Source organism: Moschus berezovskii, chromosome 16 (assembly GCF_049115385.1).
Source record: "Moschus berezovskii isolate FMDL1 chromosome 16, NW_MosBer_1.0, whole genome shotgun sequence".
Lineage (NCBI taxonomy): Eukaryota > Metazoa > Chordata > Mammalia > Artiodactyla > Moschidae > Moschus > Moschus berezovskii.
Window position 1 is genome coordinate 51,264,885 of NC_142475.1, and position 13,232 is coordinate 51,278,116.

Consider the following 13,232-nt stretch of genomic DNA (forward strand, 5'->3'; position numbering starts at 1 on the left):
ATATGTCAGCTCAGTTTCCGTGAAAAGGGTATTCTATACCCTTTCTGGCAACTTGAGATGACCGTGGAGGCTACCTGCAAATTCTATCTGCTGTCAAAACACTGGCCTGGCCCTGACATCCACACAAGGCTTTGCAGCAAGCTGTGATCCAACTTTGTCAGTTTCAGCCTCCAATGTCCTACTGTATGGTCAATCAAACATATGCTCCTGCAATATAGATTTTCCCCAAAGTGCTAAACTATCTCAAGGACAAATGGCCCAGCTCACTGTGTGAAAAATCAAACCTGAGAAATCCAATAAATCAGCCAAGCTAGTCTTTTATTGCAGGCTGCCCAAGTACTACATGTTCTATTTCATAGCCTAGAAGGAAGAAAATTTTATGAATACCAGTTACACTATGTAAAAACCTAGTGAAGATAAATATTTGTCCATTTGGAATCACAAAAGAAGTGCTGACTTTGGCAACACATATACTAAAATTGGAATCACAAAAGCTTTTATCTGGGGAATCAACCACATGAATAATCCAGTTAATCTTAGAGATCCCTAGAATATCTTTATCACATTTAGTTGCATGATAAACCGTGTCTTGTCCTTAATGGTGAAGTACTGTGTGTCTTTCTTTTTTTTCCTTTCCTATTTTATTGAAGTATAGATGATTTACCATGTTGCATTAATTTCTGCTATACAGCAAAGTAATTCAGTTATACAAATAGGTTATTTTTCATTTCTTGTCCATTATGATTTATGACAGGATACTGAATATAATTCCCTGTGCTATACAGTAGGACCTTGTTAGTTATTCATTCCGTATATACTAGTTTGCATCTGCTAATCCCAAAGGCCAAAGGGGAGAAGACGGGGGAAAGAAGGATTGAGAGTTTAGTCCTCTTTCTCAGCATAACATTTTAAAATTCTTCCATCAAAAGCTCATGTTCCAGTTCTGATATAATTCTGAGATGTTCTTTCCCCAATTATAGTAGCTTGCTCTTTCCCATGATTGGACTTACTTTCAATTGAGTGAAACAAAGCCACTACAAGTAGTAACCCAAATAATAACTTCCATTTTTGTCTTCCTAACATATTCTTTAAATAGTTCCTTCTTGTTACAAGGAAGTGTTTGCCACCATTTCCTTATACCCAAGAATACTTACAATGATTACAAGTAGTTTCTACACTGGTTTAAGAATTATCAAGAGAGGAATTGGATAAGTTGAAACCGTGAAATGAGGAAACTCCTGATGTCTCTTATGGGAGAACAATTTGGAGGACACAACTTTGAAAGAGCAGGGATGAACACAACTTCTTTTTATCTGCGGCTGCCTTGAAAAAGAGTTGTTCAATGCAGTAATTTTTGGGTAGTCCTCCAAATTTCCTTACTTTTGGTACTCAAGAGGCATACTGTTCTTTGGTTACTGAAAGCCCTATAGAAAAAAAAAAATTTCCAAACAGAAAAGGAAACTTATCACACTGCTTTATTCCCAGGCCTGGGTACTTGCTGTAAGGTTTGTTGTTGTTCAGTCACCAAGTCATGTCCAATTTTTTGCAATACCAGGCCTCCTGTCCTTCACTATCTCCTGGAGTTTACTGAAACTCATGTCCATTGAGCCAGTGATGCCATCCAACCATCTTATCCTCTGTCATCCCCTTCTCTTCCTGCCATCAATCTTTCCCAGCATCAGAGTCTTTTCTGAGTCAGTTCTTCCCATCAGGTATCTGAAGTATTGGAGCTTCAGCTTTAGCATCAGTCCTTTCAATGAATATTCAAGGTTGATTTCCTTTGAGACTGACTGATTTAATCTCCTTTCAGTCCAAGAGACTCTCAAGAATCTTTTCCAGTACCACAATTCAAAAGAATTGATTACAGCTAGTGTGTTACATTTTCTCCAGTTGGTCAGTGAATTAAATCAGAAGAAAGCACAATTTATCAGACTACAGTTCACAGGTGAAGTTTATCTTTCTTTCTAACTTTTAAAAAATGTATTTGGTTTCATCAGGTGTTAGTTGCAGCATGTGGACTCTTGTTGTGGAATGTAGGCTTCTCTCTAGTTGTGGTACTGCAGAGAGTTCAGGCTCAGTTGCCCCACAGCATATGCGATCTGAGTTTTTGCAGGCATGTGTGCCTTCAATTGTGTCCAAGTCTTTGCGACCCTATGGCCCACCAGGCTCCTCTGTCCTTGGGATTCTCCAGGCAATAATCAAAAAATGGGTGGCCATTTCCTCCTCCAAGGGATTCCTAACAAAGGGATGAACCCATGTCTCCTGCATTGCAGACAGATTCTTTACTTCTAAGCCACTAGGGAAGCCCTTAATTCCCTGACCAAGGATCAAACCCATGTCCTCTGTATTTGAAGGCCACGTCTTAAACATTGGACCAGTCTGAAGCGTACCTTCTTTTGCTTGATTTATCCAAACAGTGACAAAAGTGATGAGTCCCTCCAATTAGTGGTTGTGTTTGTTTACGTGCTTTTCTGTGTGAGATAGTAAGCTTTGTAATTGTCTCTATATTTTTCTCCCTTATTAAAAACTCAACAAAGTAAAGGGGTTTGGCTTGATTCCCATTATAACACAAACACCAGACACAATACCTGCAAATAATAGATGTTCAGTAAATATATTGGAAGAAAGAATGTATGAATGAGGAAAGCTGTTTCTTGAATGCCCATTAAAGCACTAGTTCCAGTTCCAGTTCAGTCACTCAGTCGTGTCTGACTCTGTGACACCATGAATCTCAGCATGCCAGGCCCGCCTATCCATCACAAACTCCCGGAGTTCACTCAAACTCACGTCCATCAAGTCGGTGATGCCATCCATCGATCTCATTCTCTGGTGTCCCCTTCTCCTCCTGCCTCCAATCCCTCCCAGCATCAGAGTCTTTTCCAGTGAGTCAACCCTTCGCATGAGGTGGTCAAAATACTGGAGTTTCAGCTTCAACATCAGTCCTTCCAATGAACACCCCAGACTGATCTCCTTTAGAATGGACTGGTTGGATCTCCTTGCAGTCCAAGGGACTCTCAAGAGTCTTCTCCAGCACCACAGTTCAAAAGCATCAATTCTTCATCGATCAGCTTTCTTCACAGTCCAACTCTCATATCCATACATGACCACTGGAAAAAGCATAGCCTTGACTAGACGGACCTTGGTTGGCAAAGTAATGTCTCTGCTTTTTAATATGCTACCTACTCACTGGAAAAGACTCTGATGCTGGGAGGGATTGGGGGCAGGAGGAGAAGGGGACGACAGAGAATGAGATCGATGGATGGCATCACCGTCTCGATAGAGGTGAGTTTGAGTGAACTCCGGGAGTTGGTGATGGACAGGGAGGCCTGGCATGCTGTGATTCATGGGATTGCAAAGAATCGGACACGACTGAGTGACTGAACTGAACTGAACTGAGGTTGGTCATAACTTTTCTTCCAAGGAGCAAGCGTCTTTTAATTTCATGGCTACAATCAGCATCCATAGTGATTTTGGAACCCAACAAAATAAAGTCTGACACTGTTTCCACTGTTTCCCCATCTATTTCCCATGAAGTGATGGGACCAGATGCCATGATCTTCGTTTTCTGAATGTTGAGCTTTAAGCCAACTTTTTCACCCTCCTCTTTCACTTTCATCAAGAGGCCTTTGAGTTCCTCTTCACTTTCTCCCATAAGGGTAGTGTCATCTGCATATCTGAGGTTATTGATATTCCTCCAGGCAATCTTGATTCCAGCTTGTGCTTCTTCCATCCCAGAGTTCCTCAAGATGTGCTCTGCATATAAGTTAAACAAGCAGGGTGACAGTATATAGCCTTGACGTACTCCTTTTCCTATTTGGAACCAGTCTGTTGTTCCATGTCCAGTTCTAACTGTTGCTTCCTGATCTGCATATAGGTTTCTCAAGAGGCAGGTCAGGTGGTCTGGTATTCCCATCTCTTTCAGAATTTTCCACAGTTTATTGTGATCCACACAGTCAAGGATTTGGCATAGTCAATAAAACAGAAATATATGTTTTTCTGGAACTCTCTTGCTTTTTCCATGATCCAGTGGATGTTGGCAATTGGATCTCTGGTTCCTCTGCCTTTTCTAAAACCTGCTTGAACATCCGTAAGTTCATGGCTCATATATTGCTGAAGCCTGGCTTGGAGAATTTTGAGCATGACTTTACTAGCGTGTGAGATGAGTGCAATTGTGCGGTAGTTTGAGCATTCTTTGGCATTGCCTTTCTTTGGGATTGGAATGAAGACTGACCTTTTCCAGTCCTGTGGCCACTGCTGAGTTTTCCAAATTTACTGATGTATTGAGTGCAGCACTTTCACAGTATCATCTTTCAGGATTTGCACTAAGGCATAGTCAATAACCCTTGAACCAGAAATCAAATGCTCAGATTCAAGGCACAATTCCATCCATTTTCATTATCTATCCTTTCATAAATCTGAAAGCTCTGAGCCTCAATTTCCTATTTGAGAAACAAGCAGCTATCCATTTCATGAGCTACATCTCGTAAGACTTGTGAGGCTCCATCAAGATAATGCAGATGAAAGCACTCTGATCTTTAAGCTGGTTTATAAATACATGATCAGACATGGCATGTCACCCTGACATCAATCAGGGAAATAACTTATAAAGTGAATGGGGAGTGTAAAGAGGTAAAGAATGCTTAATTTGCCAGAATTTTCAGGGCAGTATGATACATAATTGGTAGAAACATTTGATAAGGTAGGAAGTAAGATCTTTTGCCATTCCCATTCCAAGAGCCATATTCTACTTTCAAATCATATTCAATAAAACTTTCCTCTAAGAAGGTCTACACTTAATGACAGATCTTTTGAATATAGAGTGCAATAGAAGTATGGAGCCAGAGGTATGTTGCCTGAGGCACAGAGGATGAATTTTTTCAAACAACTTTCCCTAGAAATTAATCAAAGAGGCAATATTTCATTTCTTTAAAGTAAAACTTTAAAATGATGCCTGTCTACCAAAGATACCAAATTAAAAGTCTCCCTGGGATGTACACATATTGTCATGGTCCAATCACATATATAATCATATCAGAATCATATTAGACTGTATCAGACTTAAAGAAAATATCATCTTTTCCCCATAAAGTCTGAATATATTAATGTAGGTGGAACCAAGCTCAATCTGGTTATGTAAAAAAGTTAATCTCATGTAGCAATATGGGGACAAAGCCAAAGTCAGAATCCAGTATTCTCCACCATGTTGTAGCAAATGTTTTATAAGTGATTATATTTTAATTATTGATTCAAAAGCATTGAACAGATCAGTCCTTTGTAACATGTTTTCCCATTCCCTCTCTCCAAATGGATGGCCTACATTTAAACTAGACAGATGAAAACTGGTAACAGCTTGCTAATGGATGTCAGAATCTAAGCTCATTTTATTCAAGGGTCCCTTCATTTATTCTTTAATTCATCAAACATGTATTAGATGCCTAAATGGTCCAAGCATCTGGAGTTGCATAGGGAATTACAGTAAATACAAACAAACATTGTGTGTATGTGTGATCTGAAATGTTTACTAGTTGTGGTCTGAGAGAAGAAACATACCATTAAAATAAAACATTTGGCTCTTGGGCTAATTTCCAAGATAAGTATGGAAAAAAAAAGTTCATTTTCTGTGTTCCCTCTTCATGACTGTTGAATTGGGAATATAAAGCCACTAGACATTTGACTGTAATATTTCATTTCTCCTGTACAAATTAAATAGAATGCTGACATTCAAATTATGACCACTCTCATATTGATACTTTTCCAATATTACCTGAAAAACTTTAAAACAGTTTGAAACAGATTCTCCTTTACATTAACTCATGCATTCAGCAATCATTTACAATACCCATCATGTGCCTGGCACAGTGAATAGGGGCTGGGACAGGGGCACTAAGACACAAATGAGACTGCTCCAGAATAACTCATTATTTGTACATAAGCAGCAATTAAATAGACTACAATTCAGAGTGACAGTACAAAGTATCAATTCTATCAAGATACAGATGATACATAGGGGCACATGGAGGAGAGTGAAGTTAATTGGACATGGGTGTTCAGAGAAGGCTTCCTAAAGGATGTTAAGTTACATTTGGAAAGAAGAATACAGGTTGAAGATAAGAGATGGTTATGTCAAAATGAAGGGTTAGCATTCACCAAGGAAAAGAAGCCTACAACAATCTGTATTCCCTGGGAACACAATTTATGACTGCTGGGGCAAAAAAGGCAAAGTAGTTATGGCAAAGTTATTTTAGATATGGCTGACTTGAGTACAACAAACACATCTTCGTTTGAGCCACTCGTTGAAGTTCGCATGTAGTTGTCCACATTCTCTGTTTCTCCTTCAGACTGTATTGCCTGTGTGATCATACAGTTATAATGTGGCTAAAAACAACAATGTACATGTACAAAATAAGGCAAACTTAATTTAGAATTTGCTGTATGAATACCAAGACAAAATAGGAGAGGATATTTTTATGGCTATGAAAAGTTTTGTTCAAGATCTTTGACCCTCTTTACAATTTCCCCCCAGTATCTTATTTTCTAATACATTTTCCATCTTTCCCCTTCTTCCCTCTTCTCCTTCCTCTCCTCTTCCTCCCTTTTGTTCTCTCTTCCTATTTCTTCTTTCCTTTTTTTTTTTAAATGGATGAAAGTCTATGTCCGTGACTATATACCAAAGCTATATACTATATATAGCATATAAACTATATACCAAAGACTTTCATCTGACTGAGTAGTTTTAAATCTGTGTTTCCAGAAGTCTTTGGAACTTCTTGTGGGGAAGTCACCCTGGGGATGACTAATCCAGGGACATTCAGGCTCACTTTCTTCACCTGGTCTCAGGCAGCCTCACAAAAATCTGCTATTTAAATTGGGGCTTTGAGAAAGATTTCATTTGAAAAGAGAGTTCTTATGCTTCTTTAAATTTTAAAATCACTCTTTCTTGTCTAACTCTCATCTCCTGAGGATAAGCTGAGGCGAACAGAGGAGAAGCGATAGTATCAATACTGTATAGTGACCTAGACAGAACTACACTTAAACATGGGTCTTTTTTTCTCAGGGATCCTCTTCCCTTTAGGTGACTCCAGGTGAGGATTCTCCTGTGCCACGTTGTCCACTTTAACAGACAGTATCTCTTTGAGGAGTGTAATGAAAATGATGTCACCATGTGCTGTGTGTTTTCCCTTAAGTGTAGATTTAATTGCCTCAGCTCCAGGATTGGTGATGGACAGCGAGGCCTGGCGTGCTGTGATTCATGGGGTCGCGGAGAGTCGGACACGACTGAGCGACTGAACTGAACTGAATCTCCTTTGAGCTTTATTTAAATATTTTAAAATATTTATTTACTTGGCTGCATCTTGTCTTAGTTGAGGCATGTGAGTTCTAGGGTGTCTGGCCTCAGTAGTTGTGAAGAACAGGCTTAGCTGTCGCCCAGCCTGGGGGATATTAGTTCCCTGACCAGGGATCAAACCTATGTCACCTGCCTTGGAAGGCGTTGGAAGGTGGATTCTTAACCACTGTACCACCAGGGAAGTCCCTTCCTTGTAGCTTTAATAAGAAATACTCTAACTCAATTTGGAAGACATGAACTATGAATTTATTAAATTAACTATGCTCAGTCATGGAAAAAAATATATATGTATACACATATATATCTATATATTTCTTGAAACGGAGTTTCTTATCAACTTCTTTGGGGACTGGGGACACAAACAGGCAAGCATCTGAATTTTTCAGTGAAACGAGATGTGGAGTAGTCTTGTTGCTATGAGTTGAATTATATCCCTCAAAGGATAAGTTGAAGTTCTACTCCTCATTACCTCAGAAAGTGAATTCAAGTCTGCTGGAAATAAGATGGTCTTAGATGTGACTTATAAATTAAAACCAGGTCATACTGGAATAGAGTGGGGGCCGTAACCCAACACAATTGGTGTCCTTATAAGAAGGTGGCCATGTGAAGACACAAGAAACACAGGGAGAGCACCATGTGAAGATGAAGACTGAGATTGGAGTGATGCAACTGTAGTCCAAAGAATGCAAAAGATTGCCAGCCATCATTAGAAGCTAGAAGGACATTACAGACTAGACTCTCCCTCAAAGTCCTTAGATGTACCCAAACCTGATTTTGAACCTGGTATCAGACTTCTAGCCTCCAGAATTGTGAAACAACCAACAGTTAAGACACCCAGGTTGCAGTATTTTATTATGGCAGCCACAGGAAACTGATAGACATGCTAAAGTTCACAGATGAATAAGCCATCATCAACCTTGCTGGGTGTCTGGCACACTGTTGGGAGTAGGTGACATCTGAGTTGGGCACTTGGGAGTGAGTGGGAGTCAGCCAAAAGGAAAAGTGCATTCATAGCAGGGAAGAAAGCAGGAGCAAAGGACAGGCTTTGGAAAGGTTTTCTCATGTTTGAGTAATGCTGAGCAGCTCTGTAGAGCTCTAGTGTGGAACATGAGGTGCTCGGCATTTGGGCTAAAACTGATGCAATGCCCTTTTGCAACAGGAGAGTTTACTTAAATCAAGAAAAACTTCAAGTTTTGGAATCACTGTGTGTTTTTGTCTGTGTGTGTGTTTAAATATATATTTATCCCCAGATGGTTTTTCTTTCTTTCTTTTAATTTCTTTTTAATTATGGCAGCTATTCTCCAAACATGTTTTTGTTTATCTCAAACTAAGTATACAGTTTCAACATATGGAGCATATTTTGTTTTACTTCAGTTTATCTTAAGAAATCAGCTTTCCTAACTCTTATTGGCAGTGAACCCAAATGATTTCTTCCTTTTTCTTTCCCGCTCTACTTTCTCCTCTTTGTCTTTTTCTTTTAGTTATAATTTCTCTCTATCTTCATCACTCTCACTTTCTCTCCATTCCTCTCTCCCTCCTTTCCTTTTTACCTTCCTTCCTCCTATCCTTCTTTTCCTTTTCTTTCTGGGAGGTCACAAACGATTTCCCATGTTGATGAACTAGGTCATTTAGTGGCAAGAACCATAGTTCCTTGGCTTGTGGACATTTAATCAGCCTAGAAAATACACAAAATGGAAATAATGTTAATAAACAAGTCAGGGATATTATTTGCTTTTTCATTTATAGTATTATGAACCTGGAATTTAAATCTGTTCATAATCTAGACCAAACAATTTTATCAGCCTTGTTTTGTATAATGCATTTTCAAATCTCAGTGTATTCAGCTCTCCTATCGTTCTTTTCCTTAAAAAGCTAGTGTTTATCCTCTCAGCCTACAGCACTCCACTTACCCTTCAAGATCCATCTCAAATATTCCTTCCTATTGACACATTATACGATGATTGCCAGCAGAATTAATCTTTTTCTTCCCTGGATTAGCTATAACTTTGTATGTTCCTCCAGCCTTGCTTTGTTATGATTGGTTTTTATTTTCATACACATCTCTTCCATTAAACTGATGTCAAAATGGTTTCTCATTGTCCCAAAATCTGCAGTGTCCAATACACACAAATTCAGTTCAGTCACTCAGTCATGTCCGAGTCTTTGCGACCCCATGGACTGCAGCATGCCGGGCTTCCCTGTCCTTCACCAACTCCTGGAGCTTGCTCAAACTCATGTCCATAGAGTCAGTGATGCCATCCAACCATCTCAATCCTGTCATCCTCTTCTCCTCCTGCCTTCAATCTTTCCTGGCATCAGGATCTTTTTCAGTGAGTCAGTTCTTCGCATCAGGTGGCCAAAGTATTGGAGCTTCAGCATCAGTTCTTCCAATGAATATTCAAAGCACTCTATAAATTCTCGCTGAAGACACACTTGAGTGAAAGAGATTGTAATCCTCATACCAGAAGCAAAAAGCTTGTCTTTAATATCCATGCAACTCTTTCTTAAAGTCATTTGCAGACTTCACAATGTGAAAGGCACTAGAAACGTCAGAAATTGGGCATTTGTGGCAGGAAGCCACTTAGGATGCCAAATATAAGACTGATAGGAGAAAAATAAAATGAAATATTGTAGAGAACTTATCCTTTGTTGGTGTACATATTCATGTAGCAGAAACTGGGCAATCCAGTGGACTTCAACAACAACGTAGGAACACAGTAATACATTCATGAATATTTCTGCAGTGACAATAGAAGAAAAAGTTTTACCATTCAAACCAACTGTGTAATCAGTTTCACTATGCTGAGACAGTTTTTGAGAGCACTGTTCTGTAAATGACTCATGAAGTCTGCTACAAGAATGAAAGTAGAAGTAGTGGCATATATGTCACGTGTACTTAATATGGGCTTCCCAGGTGGCTCAGTGGACAAACATCCACCTGCAGTGCAGGAGATGCAGGAGACATGGGTTCGATCCCTGGGTCGGAAAGATCCCCTGGAGGAGGACCCAAAGGGTCGCAAAGAGTCGGACAGGCCTGAAGCAACTGAGCGTATATGTATATACTGAATATGTCTGTGAAAGTGCAAGACACTCAATTGTGTCCAACTCTTTATGACCCCATGGACTATTCAGTCCATGGGATTCTCCAGGCAAGAATACTGGAGTTGAGTTGCCTTTCCCTTTTCCAGGGGATCTTCCCAATCCAGAGATTGAACCCAGGTCTCCCACATTGCAGGTGGATTCTTTACCATCTGAGCCACAAGGGAAGCCCAAGAATACTTGAGTGGATTTCCTATCCCTTCTCCAGCAGATCTTCCTGACCCCGAAATCCAACCAGGGTCTCCTGCATTACAGGCAGATTCCTTACCAAATGAGATATCAGGGAAGCCCGAATATGTCTGTACTTCCCTAAAACAGAGCTTATATCTTTTTTCTTAAAACCCTCAGCACATTATTTGACACATTGAATATGATCTAAGAAGAGTTTTTGAATGAATGAAGATTGTCTAATCTAACACATAGCAGGAACGGCACAGTCACCAGCTTCATGGTGATGTGTGTACTATGTCAATTCAGTTGTGTCTCTCTGTGCTACACTATGGACTATAACCTGCCAGGTTTCTCAGTCCATGGAAATCTCCAGGGAAGAATACTGGAGTGGGTTGCCATGCCCTCCTCCATGGGATCTTCCCAATGCAGGGACTGAATCCACATCTCTAATGTCTTCTGCATCAGGAGGTGGATTACTTTACAACTAGCTGTCAACTAGGAAGCCCTAGATATATTATATACTTATGGTTAATTTGAGTTGTTGTAAGGCAGAAACCAACACCATTCTAAAGAGATTATCCTCCAATTAAAAAAATTTTTTTTTAAAAAGAAGGAGACAAGTCTCTATCCCCATCTCTGGCACTGGAGAGAGGGTGTGGTGCAGTTCTCACTAGACAGCAAACCTGGGAGGAAGGTAGGCAAGACTTTCAGGTAGAAATTTGTTCCCTACTTATTGCTATTCAGTTGTTAAGTTGTGTCCCACTCTTTGCAACCCCATGGACTACAGAATGCTGGGCTTCTTTGTCCTCACTATCTGCTGGAGTTTGCTCAAATTCATGCCCAATGAGTCAGTGATGCCATCCAACCATCTCATCCTCTGTCACACCCTTCTCCTGCTCTCAATCTTTCCTGGCATCAGGGTCTTTTCCAATGGCTCTTCGTATCAGGTGGCCAAAATATTAGAGCATCAGCTTCGGCATCAGTCCTTTCAATGAATATTCAGGGTTGATTTCTTTTAGGATTGACTGATTTGATCTCTTTGCTGTCCAAGGACTCTCAAGAATTTTCTCCAGCCCCATAGTTCAAAAGCATCAATTCTTTAGCATTTAGCCTTCTTTATTGTCTAGTACTCACCTCTGTACATTACTACTGGAAAAACCATAACTTTGACTAGACAGATATTTGTTGTCTTTTGCCACAGGAAAACTACCTACCAACCCATCACTCACCAGCTTACACATTTCTCTCCTGTTCTTCCTTCACTTACCAGTTGGGAGAATTCTTCTCTGTCCTCTGGCTTATGAAACAACTGGGTTTCCCTAGCTCTCCCCACTTTAGCTAAAGAAGCCCACATTTATAATCAACCTACAAATGCACAATCGTCAGTCTGTGCTTCTTTAGAAACAGCCAGAGGCTGTGTATTTAATACTTTGAAGCATATTTTCACCCCAAGTGTTAAGCTAACGTCTGTTAAGAATTGTCTCCAGCTCTGTCACTGTGGAAACAGAAGCTCCTCTGTAAACCCCAATTTCACGCCATGAAAAGATACCACTCAGTGCTAAGACTTTAACAATAGTTTAGGGAAAATATTATAGTCTTTTAAAATAAGAAATCAGCAAACTCCCATAAACCTTCACGCCAACATAGTGATTTCTCATTTACAAAGCACTTTCCGCTGGTTAGCTTTGCCTCTGTTTGACTTTAAGCCACCGAACAACCACATTGGTTAGAAAGAGTTTGTTGTGGGAACCTCTCCTATACCTCATCCAGTTCCATTGACAAAGCTCGGGTCCTTGAAAAAACCACGCTCCTCTCACCACCAGCACCTTCTCCCATTGTTTTCTCTTTCAGAACTTCCCAAGAGAAACTTGCCCACCCTCTCCCCCTCTGTTTAGTTAATTTCCTCTTATGCTCCAGATGTGAACTGAAAAGCAAATTTTTCAGGAAAGTCTTCCCTGGTCATCCCTACTACAAATATTTCTTATATAAATGGGGATAAAACGTAGAATCACGTTTCTTTCTTCCAGAGTATCTGAAATCAGTTTCTAGCTATTCATTTTTCAGTATGATTATGTGAATACTTGCCACCTTATTAGGTTACATGTCATTTCTGTGCTTATAACTTGGTAAACAGTTGAGAATGAAATGGGTGACTACCATCCACCTTCCTTTCCAGCTGAGAAATTTGAAGCTCAAAGCACGTGTCAAAGATCATGTTGCTAATAAGAGGTTTTGATGTCAGAGAGACCTAAAATTTCCAATTTTAGCATTGGCATTTACTCATTTGGGTGATTTTCTTTGAGTCTCTGGTTCTCTGTTATCTGTTAAATTCATATAATAGAAATTAAGAGAATTGTAAGTTCTATAAGAAATAAATTGCATATAATGTCTGTGTACTTTGAATATAGTCTTAAGAAATCCATTCATGTCTTTTAAGTCTACAAGTTGGACCACTGATTCTAGTCTATGAAACTATTTTTATGTTGTTCAAATTCATTAATATCTCTTCTTACAAGGGGAAAATCTGAAGCAAAGGGCAAATAGTGCTAAAAGCAATTGTTTCTCTTCTTCCTTTTGCATTTAGCTCATAATGTAGTGATAGAAAAGATTATGACAA

The 13,232-nt window shown here is 39.6% G+C and overlaps 1 pseudogene; it reads right to left on the reverse strand.

The window, feature by feature from the left end:
- Positions 1-908: 908 nt before the first annotated feature.
- Positions 909-12,451, reverse strand: LOC129560006 (metalloendopeptidase OMA1, mitochondrial pseudogene; annotated as a pseudogene).
- Positions 12,452-13,232: the final 781 nt, after the last annotated feature.